This window comes from Crassostrea angulata, chromosome 3 (assembly GCF_025612915.1).
Source record: "Crassostrea angulata isolate pt1a10 chromosome 3, ASM2561291v2, whole genome shotgun sequence".
Lineage (NCBI taxonomy): Eukaryota > Metazoa > Mollusca > Bivalvia > Ostreida > Ostreidae > Magallana > Magallana angulata.
In genome coordinates this window covers 14997348-15015256 of record NC_069113.1, presented here as the reverse complement: position 1 = coordinate 15015256, position 17909 = coordinate 14997348, and positions in this window count along the sequence as shown.

The following is a 17909-nucleotide window of genomic DNA, read 5'->3' as shown; positions in this document are numbered from 1 at the left end:
ACACCAAAAATGAATGTGTCAAACGTTAGAACCTGATTATTTATGCTTAAAATGAATAAGAAGATAGACAAATCAGCTTGATTTTTATGTCCTGGAGCCCGTTTTACATTCAGATTTCCTCAACAGGGGCCCGTTTCACAAAGCATACTTAGGACTAAGTTATATCTTAGGAAAGAACTTTTTCCTAAGTTCGTTGCTTATCCGTTTCACCATTCCAGTCTTATCTTATGAAATTCCTAAGTTATGACTTAACTTTAAGACAGGTAAATCGATGTCTTAGGAACAAACTTAACATGGCGAACAAAATTGAACAAAAAATACTAGATTATAAGTATCATTAAGACTTATTCACTTTACTTCGTAACTGAAAATTTTAGAACTATCAAATATACATATATTTCTTCAATTAATTTCTTTGGTGTATTCTTTTAATTTTAACATTTTCTTTGATTATCTGGTCATGCACACGCGCAGATAGGTAGCGGGTATTGTTATAGCTAACCCACTGATGATAATTAGATTTTCCATGCCCGAGAATCACTCATATCTTAAGGTCAAGATCTAGTAAATGAAAGGTGCATACAGGTTCATCAAATTTAAGATATTAATTCTTTTATTGATGCTTCATAACACTAGCTTTTTTTGATGGGATGTACCGGGGCTAAAATTTTTGGTTAACACAATGAAAAATCATGTTTTAAACTGTCATTTTCAATGAAATATGAAGGCATTGATGAACAAATTTCGGAGTTTTATCCATTTTTGACAAATACAATATATCTAGAATGCCTACAGTCTCCCCCAAAACGGTATTAAACAAGCATTTGACCTCCTCTTTAAAATGATGTCAAATTGAATATAGGTATCGGGATTACTTTTCCCATGATTTAACATAGAATGTCAAGAAATTGTTTAATTTTCTACACAATTCCTTTAAAGCCGTAAAGTACGGGAAATTTAATGGACGTCATAATGGTTCTATCACCAAAAAGACACTCTGGAACCATTTACTAGATCTTGACCTTAAGTAGTTTGATAAAAAAGGAATTATAAATACAAAATTAAAACTCAATTACAGAATGACTGGATGATTTGTCCTATCCTTCCACAAAATAAGCTTTCCTTTTACGAAAGAAATTTTAGGTTTTCTTTGCGGTGGGGAGAAGGGTTGTTTATTTCAGTTTTTGTTGGGAGGGGTAGGAGTGAATGGAAATGGTTTAGGTATGTTGATGCTACATCATCCATGGAAATGCCGTTTCATTAAGAAATTGTTGCCTTTTATCCTCGCTTCCTCTTTCAGCCAAGATGCATTTATTTGCGATGTTTCCTTTTGTAAAAAAAATCCCATTCTTTTATCAACCATTACAAGAAAACACGCCTTACATCAAACTTAGTTTAAAAGTTCCACATCTTTCCATTCTAAACCCTACTTGTCACTGCGTGTGATTACTAGTATTGTATTTCATTTGGAATATACCATTAGATATAATTAGGTCATAAAATTTGCAAATCTCAACAAGTATTTTAAATTTAGTATTAAGCATATCTGTATGTGTTTACACAGACTATTTATAATGGACCAACTAGACAAAAAATGCACTCGATCATTTATAAACAATTACAAATTCTGCAGCAGTGACCAATGTTTTCAATTGATTCATGCTGTCAAGAACTATATGTAAATATAGCACAAAACAAGAAAGATACTGCGATCTCTCAAATTCAAAAAATACCTTTTTCAAAGAATATACGGGATTATTACGTTATTTTTATCTACTTGTGTATGCATGTGAAGGTAAAATATTACTGTATACAAAATCTCAGTACATGCACATAGGCACTACACTATTTACTCTCTATTTACATATTTTAATTTTTTTTTTTTTAATTTGTTTTAGGTAAATAAGGGAATAATTTATACATTTATTTTACTTTGAAAGTTTACACTCGTGCCATATTGAAAATAATTTACATGATCAATATATTAAGTTAAGAATTATAACAAATTGATTTAAAATTGGCTTATATTATTTACAACTTAAGATAAGACTTAGTCAATTGCTTTACGTTAAGAACGTTTTCTGAAACAGCTATGACAAATCTTAGGAACTTCCTAAGTTATAACTTAGGCATATATTAAGTTCTATCTTAGGAAACATCTTAGGAAATCTTTGTGAAACGGGCCCCTATTTCCTAAGATAGAACTTAAGATATGCCTACGTTGTAACTTGCGAAATTCCTAAGATTTGTCATAGCTGTTTCACAAAACTTTCTTAGCGTAACACAATTTACCTAAGTCTTATCTTAAGACACATTGTAAGCTACTATTATATCATATCATTAATTCTAAATTAATACCGATCATGTAAATTCTTTTCAATATGACACGAATTTAAACTAAAAATAAGTGAATGTTAGAGCTCATTCCTTAATTCACCTAGAAACTTCTCAGAAAAAAGTAATTTTTTGGAATTTGAGCGAGAAATAATTGATCGTAGTATCTTTCTTGTTAATTGCTACATATGCATATATTTCTTTATCTTAAATATTATATGGATATGACCACATGAATCAATTGAAAACATTGGTTACTGCTGTAATTTTTTTTTATTCTTTATAAATGTTCGAGTGCATTTTATTGTCTAGTTTGGTCTATTATAAATAGTCCATGTAAACATATACATATATGCGTAATCCCAAATTAAAAAGGTTCGTTGAGATATCAAAATTTTATGATTGTACTATATCATACGGTATATTCCAAACAGAATACAATAATCACATGTAGACAGTGACAAGTAGCATTTAGAATTGAGAGATATGGGACTTTTAAACTAAGTTTGATGTAATTCGTAATTTTTTTGGTAATGGTTGATATTAAAATGTATTTTTTTTTTACTAAAAGAAAACATCGCAAATAAATGGATCTCGGCTGAGAGAAGAAGTGAGGATAAAATGTAACAATTTCCGAATGAAACACCATCCCCATGAACAAAAAATCAAATGAACAACCCACCCACCCCTCAAAGAAAACATCTAAAATTCTCCCACAAAAGAAATTTACTTCGTGGAGGGATAGGACAATTCATCCAGTCATTCTGTACTTGAGTATTTGTCAGTGTTTTGTTCAACTTTAATGTGCATATACAGTGTAACTAATTTCAATATAAAACATATACAGTTGCCATGTTGAGTTTGTTCCTAAGACATCGATTAACCTGTCTTAAAGTTAAGACATAACATAGGAATTTCATAAGATAAGTCTAGAATAGTGAAACGGATAAGTAATGAACTTAGGAAAAAGCTCTTTCCTAAGATATAACTTAGTCCTAAGTATGCTTTGTGAAACGGGCCCCTGGTATATTTAACCTATGTAAACAATAAGCAAGACACGAGCCTTGTTTATATGACAAAGAGTTGTTAGCTCAGTACCTTGCTCATAACTCCACGACTACCTCTAAAAAATTAACTTGATCATTAGAAATACATTCATAAAGCATTGTAAATAATAAATATAGCACAATGGAATTTGACCAAAATCGTGACCGTGTCCCTTTAATGTACATCAGTACGCTAGCTAAAAGAAACAGGCAAATCGTCTCCTATCAGAATTTGAGTCTGACATCATCATGATTATTTCGTGCTGCCCATGATTTTCATTTGGTTGCTATTGGTTTCCACCAATCTATAAAATGGGTGTGTATATTTCAATCCTGTCAGTATCTAGTCAGTTTTAGCCGCTGTAGATTTCGACCAACCGATAAACGGGGCGTGTAGATTTCAGTATGGCGGTTTCTATAGAGCTATGAATGAACTATAAGTTTCTGGAAGAAATAGAGGGTATCATACTCGCGATCGGTAGATGTAATTTTATGATCAGAACGATGGTCAGTATAGGGATAATGAAATATTCTCTGATGGGATGATTTATACATGTCAATTATTCGGAGAGTCATGCCAGTAAAATATTATTATATGTTTTATATAATTATAAGAGTCTAAGTTAGTAAGGGTCAGAGTCCGATAGTTAGAGGTTAAGAGTCAAGGTACAAGTCGTCCGTCTAATCCGTTATGTTTTCTCTCCCTGTCATATGTAAGTTAACATTAAGTTGGAAATATTGATAAGCGAGTTCCCCCTTTTTTAATATGTACGGAGTGGAGAGTTACTGTTTGTATAACTGTGTAATCAACCGGAATAAATGTGGAAAATAAATCGGGTGTTCAGCTAACTCCCTAGGAATCGCCCGATACGGAAAAATACCACATACGGTACAAACCAGGCAGTTATAATTGGTGGAGTATCCTGCTTTCCAAAAGATGTACATCTCACAGGAAAAATAGACATTTAACCTAGACACGAGGAAACGTGTCAGAACGGTATGACGAGAAGTTACGGATAGCTGAGCGGACAATACCTGAAACGCAGTGAAGATGATGTTTAGTATGGATATTATGAAATTCACGCCAACCAAGTTCAAAGGAAACTTGAAAGAAATGCCGAAAAATGGATTTTCCAGTCTAAATTGTTTGCACAAAGCGACACAACTTAACAATAAAGAAACTTTACAGTTCCTGCCTTATTATTATTTGATGAACATGCGTTAGTATGGTACCAGTACCTACCCAAAGAAAAAAAAGCAAATAAGGACACTATAACAAGTACATTCTTAAAAAACATGGAACTACAAATGCGGACTGATTACTAGCCTACAATAAACGCAAACAACGCAAAGACGAAAATGTTACAAACTACATAAATGACGTCACGGAATTAGCGAGAAGAAACCAATTGCCCGACCGACCCTTACCAAAATATTGACCTTCTGGCAACACATTCTGGCATTATTGCAGCAATACTGCAGCAACATTCTGGCAATACATTGCGGCAATGTTGCTGCAGTAGCGTTTTTCGTATGCAAATGAGATTGTGGTAATATTGCCAGAAAGATGTTGCCGCAAAAGTTTTGCTGCAACACATTGTTGCGACAACACCTTTCTGGCAATACTTGAGATTGCAGCAATATTGCCAAAAAAGTGTTACAGCAAAAATTTTGCTGCAACACCTTTCTGGCAATACATTTGCATAAGAAAAATGACATTGCAGAAATATTGCTTCAATGCATTTTCTGTGCTCTGGCATCAATGGTACAATATATGCAATATTTATAAATAATAAATGTATACAGTAAAGCAGTCATGTATATTATATTAATCTACAACCAAAATGAAAAAAAATCTTTAATTGCCATTACAGTATTATTTTTTTAAAGATGCAAAAAGGTTACAACTAGACTAACATTTCGCTTTACATTAAATTTGGACTTTCAAAAATAAAAAATAAAAAACAGTTTAAGATTACACAAAACATGTATTACAGAAGTAAAAAAATTATGTTATTCAATGTAACATGCACAAAATAAGTATTGAATTAACTAGAGGTACTGTGAGCAAGCGTACAATTGATACCCCCCGCTATGATAAATTCATAATGCGTGTATTTTTCCAATTATAGAAAATATTGGATGAATCTATTTCACCGTCTATTTTCTTTAAATAACTACTGCTCTATTTTTTTAAAACTGTTGGTCATAAGCAATATTTGTGTAAAGTAAGAACATTCAATGCTTCTCCATAAGAAAGATAATGACCGGACACAAATTTTGCACTTTTTCTGCCAGTGACCTTGACCTTGCCCAAATGACCTTAGGTCAAGGTCATGACACACCCTTTGGTCCTAAGCAATAATTGTGTGAAGTTAGAACATTCAATGCTTCTCCATAAGAAAGATAATGACCGGACACGAATTTTGCACTATTTTTCTCAACGACCTTGACCTTGCCCAAATGACCTTGGATCAAGGTCATGACACACCCTTAGGTCATAAGCAATCTTTGTGTGAAGTAAGAACTTTCAATGTTTCTCCATAAGAAATATATGGGCCGGACACAAATTTTGCACTTTTTCTGCCAGTGACCTTGACCTTGCCCTAATGACCTTGGGTCAAGGTCATGACACACCCTTATGTCATAAGCAATCTTTGAGTGAAGTAAGAACTTCCAATGTTTTTCCATTAGAAAGATATGGACCGGACACGAATTTTTGTATGTTTTCTGCCAGTGACCTTGACCTTGTCCGAATGACCTTGGGTCAGGGTCATGACACAACCTTAGGTCATAAGCAATCTTTGTATGAAGTAAGAACTTCCAATGTTTCTCCATAAGAAAGATATGGACCGGACACGATTTTTTTATTTTTCCTGCCAGTGACCTTGCCCTTGCCCGAATGACCTTGGGTCAAGGTCATGACACACCCTTAGGTCATAAGCAATCTTTGTGTGAAGATAGAACTTCCAATGTTTCTCCATAAGAAAGATATGGACCGGACACGATTGCACAGACAGACGGACGGACAGACAGACGGACGGACAGATGGACAAGGTGATTCCTATAAATCCCCCCCCCCCCAAACTTCGTTTGCGGGGGGTATAAAAATATAATGTATAATATTAGACCTGAAACTGGAATTTCAACATACTTATAAAGGACACCAGTTAAAATTAATAATCTTTAAATTTAACACATAAATACAATAAACACAAAATGATGAACAAATCATGATGAAACTTGACTAAAAGTACTCAGCCAATCAGTGACAATTTATTGCTGCAGAATAACATGTATTGTAGTTTGATTGACACAACGCGCACAGACGGATTGACACAACGTGCACGGACGGATATGGACAAAAGTTCACTGTTTACCGTAAGCAAAGCTCAAACCATATAGTTCACAAGTCCTGCACAACCACTTGCTGTATTACGACTGATCAATGCATTCGTCCTAGGCATTCCAAATGTCCTTTTTTTGACAGCCTCGTGGGCATTCTGATTTCACACATAAACAATCACAAAAACAGCTATCAGAATATCACAACAATATCCACATTTGAATTCAGCACTGTTGTGTATATGTTCCTCTCCATAATCTTAAACAAATTACGTCATCATTCTTTTTTGGTCGCCAGTTCCACCATTCATTTAGTCAGTAAGGTGACAGCTTTTTTCATGGTTTTCTTCAGGTCTGTGTAACCCAGGGCAGACCTACTGGGAAGATAAATGGATTTCATATACATGTAAGCACATTGGCAATTGATTTCAGATTTTGAGCAGTCTCAAGGGGGTATTAAGTATTAAATTACATTATAAAATTACCAAAAATATGCCTCGGACCCCCTTCCCCTGGCAAACTAAAATAACCGTCGACCTCCCCCCCCCCCGGAATAAAATTCTAGATCCGCGCATGGTTCTTAAATAGTGTTAAACCCATTGGTATAATGGTAGATCGCAGTCTTTCGGTTTATATTCTTATAACAAACATGTTTAAACTGCCATTCAATGGATATATTTTTATTGCTAAACTTACTTTTTCAAAAATGTGCTCATGCAGATGGTCCAGGGGATGTCAACACTCGATTCGTTCACTCAGATTCGTCCTCAGTTCAGCCGTTGATTTTTTTTTTTTACAGATAAACACTCCATTGACAGTGTATTTTTTTTAACCTTGTTTACAGATAATTCCCGTATTTCATTCATTTCACCATCTCCAGTGATGGCAGGAGGCTCGATGGCAGACAACATGGCAGCGTCGAATGTGAAAATTGGCGGCTAGCTATTTGATCGACCAATCAGCGCGCGCGTAACTTGAACATTGAAACGAAAGTAAAAGTGGAAACAAACAGCATACGAAAATTCTCAATTCAACGTTTTTGCACTGCTTTGTTAACTATGTTGTGACAGCTTTATATAAATCATTTTCATATTCTGATGCATTTTTCTAGAGAATCAGATTTTTACTTTTATACAGTGACATAATTATTCAATCATCTATTATATACAGTGACATAATTATTCAATCATACTTAATCATACTTAAATGCTTAAATAATTTTAATCGGGGAGTACTCTAGCATCGCCTTCTATAAAAGTAAAGTTAAGGTACGTGTATTCGGAAAACAACAAAACATTGCAAATTATGCTATTTGATGCATGTTGTAGTTTCAGCAAAACATTACCTTATTTCACAATACTGACAGTTCATACCACATGCCGATCATTTCTTTAAAAGGAATACTTTGTTTCTGTAAGGTTCACCAACAACTTTACAATTACAGCGCCTTTGAACTTATATGTGCATATGGCATGGAATACCGATCCCGATTCAGATAAACCTGTGCTAGCCTGGTTCCCTGAGCTACCCATTACGTACAGAAACCAGGCTAGCTCATGCGCAGACTGAATTTTCCCCATAGCATCCGGTTTTTTCTCGCTTATATATTTTCTGCGTGGACCTCAGGGTCCACGCAATAAAAAAGAATATACCGTTACAAAAGAACAGACAGGTCGGTATTCACGTAAGACATGAGTTGGGGGGGGGGGTGATTCAAACAGTCTTTTATAGTGAAACATCGTAACCATGCATAACAGTTATATGCCATTGAAGGGAATATCACTGGATTTTTTTAATTGAGACTTTCTTAGAATAAGACTTTAATCATAAAATATTTATTAGATTTAATTTTTTCGACTTATTATTATTTTTTTGGGAAAAATATGTATACAAAAGCAATTCATGCAATTATAATTGACAGTTTTAGACTTGTGCTGAATGTGTAAAATTTCATAAGTCTAAATTCTGCTAAATCTTTTGCAAGCTCGGTAAGCATAAAAAATCAGAGGAAAAAGAAAAGTTTGTGGTAAACTTCTGGCAAATTTTGAGGTGTTATAACTGAAATCATATCTAAATAATTGACAATTTTTTAACCCCCTTCCACTGCTCGGCTTCTCCTTAAATTATAATTAAAGCAGAAATAAAATATGATGCCTAGCAGTATTGCCAGATCGAATTATATATATTATGTAATATAAATTAGTTCATGATTTAAATGATCAAATACATGTAGATGTTACCAGAAAATTATTTCTGGCAGTATGATACTGAGTGTAGCCAGAATATTACCAGAAGTCGTTGCAGCTATTGGCAATATTCTAGGTGCATGTTAATATAATTTTTTACAGAAATAACTCTAATAGTATTGCCAGAATGTTGCCAGAAGTTATTGCTGCTAGCGGCAACACTCCAGCAGTATTGCCAAAATGTTACCAGAAGTTTTTGCAATTAGCGGCAACATTTCACTAGTCTCAAAATCTGGTTTCTGGTAACAAAAATGTGTTGCTGCAATATTGCCGCAATATTGCGGCATTGTTGCAGCAATAATTTTACTTTGGTAAGGGGATTCCTGATAAATAAATTCATGTTTCTTTCCAGTCCCGAGTACATCATGCACGCTGTTGGACAAGACGACGGGAAGACACCACAGGAAATAGAGAAGCGTCTCCGAGTTGCTGAGGTTGCAAAGAGAAAAAAGAAGAAATCGAAGGCGAGTGAAGTGGAAGCGATCAATTCAATGTTTGATAATCTACAGGAAAGGGTCGACGAAATTTCAAATAAAGTGCTTTGTGAAACATAGTGTGTGAATCAAGTTTGTGATCAAGAAAATCAAATAGTGCAACCATATCAAAATACTGAAAATGTGTGTGTTAATCAAAATTTTCAAAATGTGCTCCATTATCAAAAATGCGAATCTGTGTCTTTTAACACAAATGTGTCCCATTGTGCAATTCAAAAGAGAAAACCATTTAAACATTACAGAACCCCTGCTTTCGTTGTGGTAAGTATGACCATTTTCCTTCACAATGTCGCTGTATTACTAGAATGAATAGATTTTGCAAGAAAATCGGGCATATTGCAATAATGTGCCCATCCAAATTCAAACGTTCGAAGCCCCGTCTTAAACGTTGTTGGGTCCGTTTCTAATTATGAAAACCAAAACAAGATCAAAGCTACGGTTGCTGGTCATGTTGTTTCGGCTTTAGGGCAGGTATTTTTATCATATTTGAAAAGCTGTACAAAGGCAAAATTGCATCGAAATTATCCTCTTCAAAATTCAGTTACTTATACACGAGGTGTTACTGGCACTTATCTCAAAATAAATGGTCAAACTACAATTCCCATTGAAATCGGCAACCTTGAGCTTCATCAGTCATTTCATGTCACAATTAATGGATTACTTAGATAAGCTGAGTGTCAATTTCAAGGGGCATGGTCACGATTTTAGTCAAAATTTATTTTTCTGTTTTTATTATTTACAACGCTTTATGAATGCATTTTTAATGATCAAATGAAATTTGGGTGCCCGTCGATGAGTTTGAAGCAAGATACAGGGCTCACAATTCTTCGGCATGTAAACAAGGCTCGTGTCCTGTTTTTGTTTACATAGGTTCAATATACCTGTAAAAAATCTTTTTCAAGATGATTTGTCTATATTCTTATTCATGTTAAGCATAAATAAACAGTTACTAACGATTAACACATTCATTTTAGGTCTAAAACTGGAATTTTCACTTCAACATTCAAAATGTAAACAAAAGGCTTGTTTACATAGCGAGAAATTGTAAGCTCTGTAACTTGCTTATAACTCAACAAAGCCCTCAAATTTTGGTTGCCTATTAAAAATTCCTTCATGCAGCATTATAAACATTAAAATCGAAAAAATAATTTTTGACCAAAATTGTGACTATGCCTCTTTAAAGTGTCCAGATCAAAGTCACTCAACGCTAGTGACAGGGGAAAAGGTGTCATGTCCAAGGGGAACATTTCACACGGTTATACGATTTATATACAAAGTATACAATATAATTACATACATGCTGTAAGTGCTGGCACGGTAAAAAAAAAAAAGTCGCTGATCATGAGATAATTCAGTGATTATTTTTAAGATTATCTAGCTGCAGGTTTATACCTCCCGTTCTGTAAAAAACATTTTTACAGAATGGGTGCTACAGACCTGCAGCTAGGAATACTTACATGAATATTTTTTTTACAATTTTTGTTTGGATTTAAAAAGCGGCCACATATTCGCTTTTATAGTTCTACTTTGAATCGTTGTAAAAGCTAACTCATCTCTGCTTTTCTCTGTTCTATAGAAATACATGTGAATTTTAAACATGTTTTGTTTCTATTCGAAGAGTAGAATATTGTTAAAACAAGAAGCCCATGGGCCACATCGCTCACCTGCACAGCAGTTCATTGTAACATTCTATTTCGTAGCATATGTCATTTCTATTTTAAACTTTGAACACCTTCTAAGTCCCCAGTATTGTTCCGTAGTTTTGAGTTGGCTTTAACAATTTGTAATCTAACATATCCTACGATGCTTGCTTAGTGATCTAAAAAACTGTAGCTTTGTAGTTCTAAAAACGAAAACTTTTAAAACATTTTCCATAATATATATTTCTATGTTAAACTTTGAACCTCTTGGGGCCCCAGCATTAGTCCAGTGGTCATGCAATTATTGAGTACATTATTCAAGGATGCTTGCATAGTAATCTCACAAATTGAAGCACTGAAGTTCTTGAAAAGAATATTTTTAAACATGTTTTACCTATATATGTAAAACTTTACACCCAAACTAAGGCCACATTTTTTTGTAGTATTTAGGCAAGCTTTTGTGTACATATTGGCATTCCGGGTGCAGTAGTTCTTGAGTAGAAAATTTTTAAACATTTTTCCTACGTATTTCTATTTTTAACTTTGAGCGCAGCCTTAGGACCCAGGTTTGGTCCGAGTGTCACAATTTTCACAATTAAGAATATTCGCTATATAAATAAACTTTTGTATATATATTTGCATATCTGGTGCAGTGGTTATAGAGATGAATATTTTTTGACATTATCCTACGTATTTCTATGTTAAACTCTAAACCCCGTTTTTTTCGAGGGTCACGATTTTTACAATTTAAAATTTTTACTATATAAAAAAACTTTTGTGTAAATATTGGCATTTCTGGTGCAATTGTTTTTAGAAGAAAATTTTAAAAAACACTTTCCCTTTAAAGCGGCATGGTAACGATTTTGGTCATATTTTATTTTTCTGTTTTTATTATTTAAAATGCTTAATGAATGCATTTCTAATGATCAAATGAAATTTGGGTGCCCGTCGATGAGTTTTATGCAAGATACAGGGCTAACAAATCTTCGTCATATAAACAAGGCTTGTGCCCTGTTTTTGTTTTCATAGGTTCAATTTACCAGTAAAAAATCTTTTTCAAGATGATTTGTCTATATTCTTATTCATTTTGAGCATAAATAAACAGTTCCTAACGATTAACACATACATTTTTGGTCTAAAACTGGAATTTTCACTTCAACGTTCAAATGTAAACAAAAGTTTTGTTTACATAGCTAGGAATAGTAAGCTCTGTAACTCGCTTATAACTCAACAAGTGACACTCAAATTTTGGTTGCCTATTAAAAATTTAGTGATGTCAAATTTTAGATAAAGGGCCACAACGGTTAAATTCTTGCAAAATTTGGCTGAACAAAATCAGACATTATCTATATATTTGCATTATTTTATGCCAAATGTCTATCACTCTCAGATTTGCTTCTGTACATGTCACACAGAACCTACAGAATACTGTATACAGTGTTATTTTTGCCCTTCAACACTTGCAAACGGTTTTGGTCCGTCGCCCAGACACGCTTGTGTATTACAGAGATCAAATGGAAAATTAGAATTTGCCCAGTCCTAAATTCACCCGCTGACGACGAGGGCGAAAGGGGCGAATATTTCCCTATATACAGTATTGTACAAACTTATCAAATGTTAAAAATGTTATTTATGAATAAAGTATAATAAAAAGACAAGTCAATTGAAAAATCATAAAATTGCTTGTCATTTTTGTCTAAAAAAAACTTTCGTCAAAAAATTGTTCCCCAAAAAACTTGTTTGTTTTTTAATCTCAAATAGATTTTCTGTATGAATGTTGTGTAATTATGAAATAAGAATCTTTCTGTGATGATCAAATAAATAAAATCATACTGTGGAATCATTATTATTCATGGTGGCTCAACTTTCAAAGTTTTCGTGGGTATCCCTCACCCACGAATATACTTACTCCACAAAAATGATTTATAAAGTTATCTTTACTCACAAACAAACAAAAAAAAACACCCTCAATCCACGAAAAATGGCCCTCACGCATTTAAATGATTCCACAGTATTCATTTTTAATATATTGACCATCTGCGCAATAAAATGAAAACGTGAGGAGTGACATATATTAATATTTTTCGGGTACTTTCACTACGATCGCAGTTTCTTAAACACTTTACCCAACTTGTAAAAATCGTATATAAAAACGTGAGCAAAGAAATATTTATGTAATTTGATCGTTTATGAATATAATATAGTCTTAACTTACTTGAAGTACCTGTCTTCTTTAGAAGGTACATAAGTAGAATGGTGAATAATGTTTTCCACATGCTGTGATAACTCAGTCTGAGGAGTAAATCTTTGTTGAGGCGTTCACTTTCTACCTAGCTTTGTGATCTGTTAGAGGAGTAGTCTTCTTGATGTTCACCCGTCTCTCAAAAAATGATCGGGGTTTTTGCATATGCATCTAATGGAGTGTTTCTATCGATTCTTGTTGACGTACTTTCTGAGGTTAAGAATACATAATTAAATAGTTGGTTCCCAAATGAATTGCTGTTTCCATCAGCTTTTGCTGAAAATTATGATACTCATGAATGTATTTACTTCATTCATACGTTAAAGTGCGAGTTATGTTTTAAGGGCTATTTTGTTTAATGTTACAATACAGGGCTAAAACTAAATATTTAGCATTGTGAATGACATGACTGTACCTTGATGGCAAATTTTGAAATGTTGTGCGAGATGTTTTGAATACCTACGATGTAAGATTATCTTTTTTATAAATCGCTGTAAGTTTATTTTCCTTCGTATGAATTGATCTTGATATAAATTAGGAACAAGTGAAAATTTTGCCACATATCGGTTTCAACTGTTGTTTGTTGATAAGTATGTAGTAACCTCGTACAGATCACATGTATACGTAGTCACAGGCTTTCTTCATTCGCAGGTAGATATTCCCGGCCTTCGGAGAAGTACGTAGATATCCAGCGTATTAGCAACATTTTTCTTACTTATCTGCAACCCGGTACGTTTGCATTGCCCTTTCTAAGATTTAAAATACACATACTGTACTTTCTGAAATAACTCATGACGTTAGTGTATGCGCTAGCTTTTTGGGGGTAAGGGGGTTGTGTATTATACTTTATAGAAATATGAAATCAGATGTTTCCAAAGATCATGTTGTCAGCACCAAATAGTTGTTTAAACATATTGCTGGACTTTGGAAAAAAATTATTTATATCCATAATCAAATTAAAATTTTATTACATCTTTCTATTAACAAATTAACAAATTGATTGTAAAAAGCAAGTAATATTAACTAAACTACTGTGAGATATGTACTTATAGCATCGTTTGTAAGGAAAATATATCAACATCAAACTCTGTTGCCTGTATCTTTTCATTTATATTCAAATTAAGCATCAGTTAATTTATTAATCCAATATTTGCACAATTCCACTAAAAATCATTTTTTTCTATCTCAAGTCAAAAGGTATTTCAATTCTTTGAAAATGCAACTTTATAGATTCATATTTTTTTAAAAACCATGTTTATTATTTACATTTAAAACAAAAAACCATCGTCACCATCAGTTGTAAATACATAATTTTATACACCGGATACATTCGTTGCAGACTGCAGCTACCATTTGTTGCAATACATCAACAGTGATAAATATTAATGACGAAAATTGGATGCATATAATTAATGTATGTGTTTGTATGACTATATTTGAAGCATTCTAGCGTAAATGTAAATTCCATGTCATTCGGGAAAGGTGTTTTGAATAAAGAATGAAATAAAACTCGCTATGTCATTTGATGTATCTGACGCAGAATTTTACTCTTTCATCCATCTTAACGACTTTTTTCTCTACTTGCATTATATTTAATATATTAACAATATGCTATCTCAGAAAAGTGCGCGACAAAACACAGATAGTAAAATATTTTTGATTTATTTTAATTTTATTTCAAATCTGGCGATGATTGGGCACGGCTGTTTAAGGGTAATGGGCCACCATACGTGACAAAGGGCATGCCCCAAATTTCAAAATTCAACACATAAGTTTACATGTAGTTAACATATTCAACAATTTCAAACAAAGTTCAAAGTTCACTTAAAGTTCACAGGTTTAATACCTTGACTCTGGGAGGTGCAGATGTCAAGAATTTACGATTGACCCTTGGGAGGTGCAGTGGTCGATGTCCACATAATAATACATGCACTAGTCTGAAATGACCAGCCCCGCTCATTCACGCCATAAGTTCCCAAACTTTAACTTACAACCGTTCCCTAGGGTAAGCTTGCTAAGCCGGATAGCAAGCATGCCCTTTTGTTAAGATAGCCTCAAAGCCCCCCTGAAGAGTATTTAGAAAAACAGCATTAGCCAATTTTGATAAGCGTACTCCATCACAGAAAAACAAGGAATCACGCTTTATATCAGGATGGCGGATAATTGCGCCGTCATACCGCAAGGCCAACTTGGGTGCACAAGAATTAAGGCGTTTACGTTGTGATTCCATAGCACGAGAGTTTTGAGAATAACGCCATTGTATGTGTGGAAGGATGCAAGACCAAATGACCTTAGAAAGTGGGAAGTCAGTTTGAATAAATTGAAAAAAGCTTGATGCAAACTAGCCTGAGTTTTTAGCTCACCTGAGCTGAAAGCTCAAGTGAGCTATTCTGATCACATTTTGTCCGTCGTCCGTCTGTCCGTCCGTCCGTCTGTAAACTTTTTACATTTTGAACTTCTTCTCTAAAACTGCTTATCCAATTTCAACCAAATTTGGCACAAAGCATCCTTATGGGAGGGCAAATAGAAATTGCAAAAATAAAAGTCCGATCAGTATTCAAAGCGGAGAAAACCTTGAAACTGTAGAAAAAGGGGGGTGCATTTTTAAAAATCTTCTTCTCAAGAACTACCGAGGCAAATTCAACGTAGTTTAGCATAAATTATCCTTATGGGAAGGAAAATATAAATTGCAAAAATTAAGGGGTAATTTTGATTCAAATCTAAGTTATTACGAAAATAATAAAGGAAAGGCGTGTTTCAATCAGTTTAATAGATTCGGGCTCGGCATCCGGTAAAATGGGTAGGCAAGACTTGGCCTGGGCAAAACAAAAGAGTGGCAGTTATTAATCTGCCATTCTCATTAAAATTTCAGGATATTTGATGTACTAGTATATTTGTATCCGCTGTAGATATTGCTGCAAAATAATGCGTATTTGGAATTGACGATTGCCGATCTGCCCCGGCATCTACTTTGCCACGGCCCGGGTTTGCATACCCATTTTACCAAGACTCGTATTCCATACTTCTAAAACGAGGTTCTTTGTTTAAAGCAGCCATGACATTATACGAAAAAGGGTCGATCTGACTATGATGAATTTGCTTGTTGTGCAACAGTTCGCGTATGAAAGGAAATTTTGAAACATGAAAAATATATTGGTGCCGATTTTGTGAAGTAAATTGAGGCTAAATATTTCAATGCGTTGACAGTTTTCACACATGACGTTGGTGTTAGCTTGTTCTGATTTTCGTTTCGTTTTCATTATTTATGCTTTGTAACCTGGAAACTATCGTCTGTATTTCGTGATTTTTACGTATCAAATCAAACAGAGACTTCGGTAAATCAAACAGTTACGTTAACTGTTTACCTGCGCAAATTAAGCAAAATCTGATGTAGGGGTACTGAAATACAATTCATTCTATCGGTAATTCGGCATTACATGTAAAAATCTTCATCTCAGAAACTAATCAGCCAGGAAAGCTGAAACTTGTGTGAAAGCATCCTCAGGTAGTGTAGATTCAAAGTTGTGAAAATAATGGTCCCCAGGGGTAGGGTGGGGCCACAATGGGGGGGGGGGTTCAAAGTTTAACAAAGGAATATATAGGGTAAATCTTTAAAAATATTCTCAGAAACTAATCAGTCAGATGATTCTTTATAATTGTTAAGACTTTGGCCCCAGGACAATTCTTTGGCCTCACGAGAAGGTTCAGAGTTTGATGTACGTTTATATCCCATATATAAACTATTGTTAGGATCTTTTTTAGAACTGCAATACTCAACATATGATATGACTATAAAATCATCCTGTTAGAAAAGGGACAAATGATTATAAACATAAGAATATCCAGGGGAAAATGGATTTTATTTATACAGGATTTACACGAATTATTGTACATTGTCCAGATAGTTTGTATTATGACTCCATTGAGCTGACTTTATCATACCTATTGTTCCTCAGGTGAGCGATGTGGCCCATGGGCCTCTTGTCTAATTGAAGTCTCCCCTAAGTCATTTCCCCCACAGTGTATAATCATTTCCCTCACAGTGTATTAAAATGACATTCGGTGCAGGACCCACCTATGCAAGGGTTTTAAGCTTCTGCTCTACTTGAGACAATTTCAGGCCACTGTACCCCTGCCACCATAATGAAATATTTAGCCTTTTCAAGTTCAGGTGAAGACCTCCAGGTCCTAAAAATGCTTCTAATTGAGCATGCTTCAGTATTGAGAACCCCACAAACCACACTTTTTGTTTGTCTACAATAGATAAGCAAAGCCTACGAGTTAAAATTTTTGTATGCGAATGTATGACTTATAACACGAAGATTTCCATCTTCCACATTTCTGAATTGTTTCCGTAGAAAAACCTTGCAATGCCAATTCAGTGTTAGCTCCAATCCGAAAAGAATGAGATTTGTATCTTGTGTTCTCCGGTAACTTAAGACGAACTAATGCTTTTAAGAGTACTGCCGTAAACTGGTATCTTGTGAGCGGGGTCTTATCAAAGTGACAAAAAAGAGGCCCTGCAGTCAACGGACGGACACTTAATTATTTCTCAACAAGCT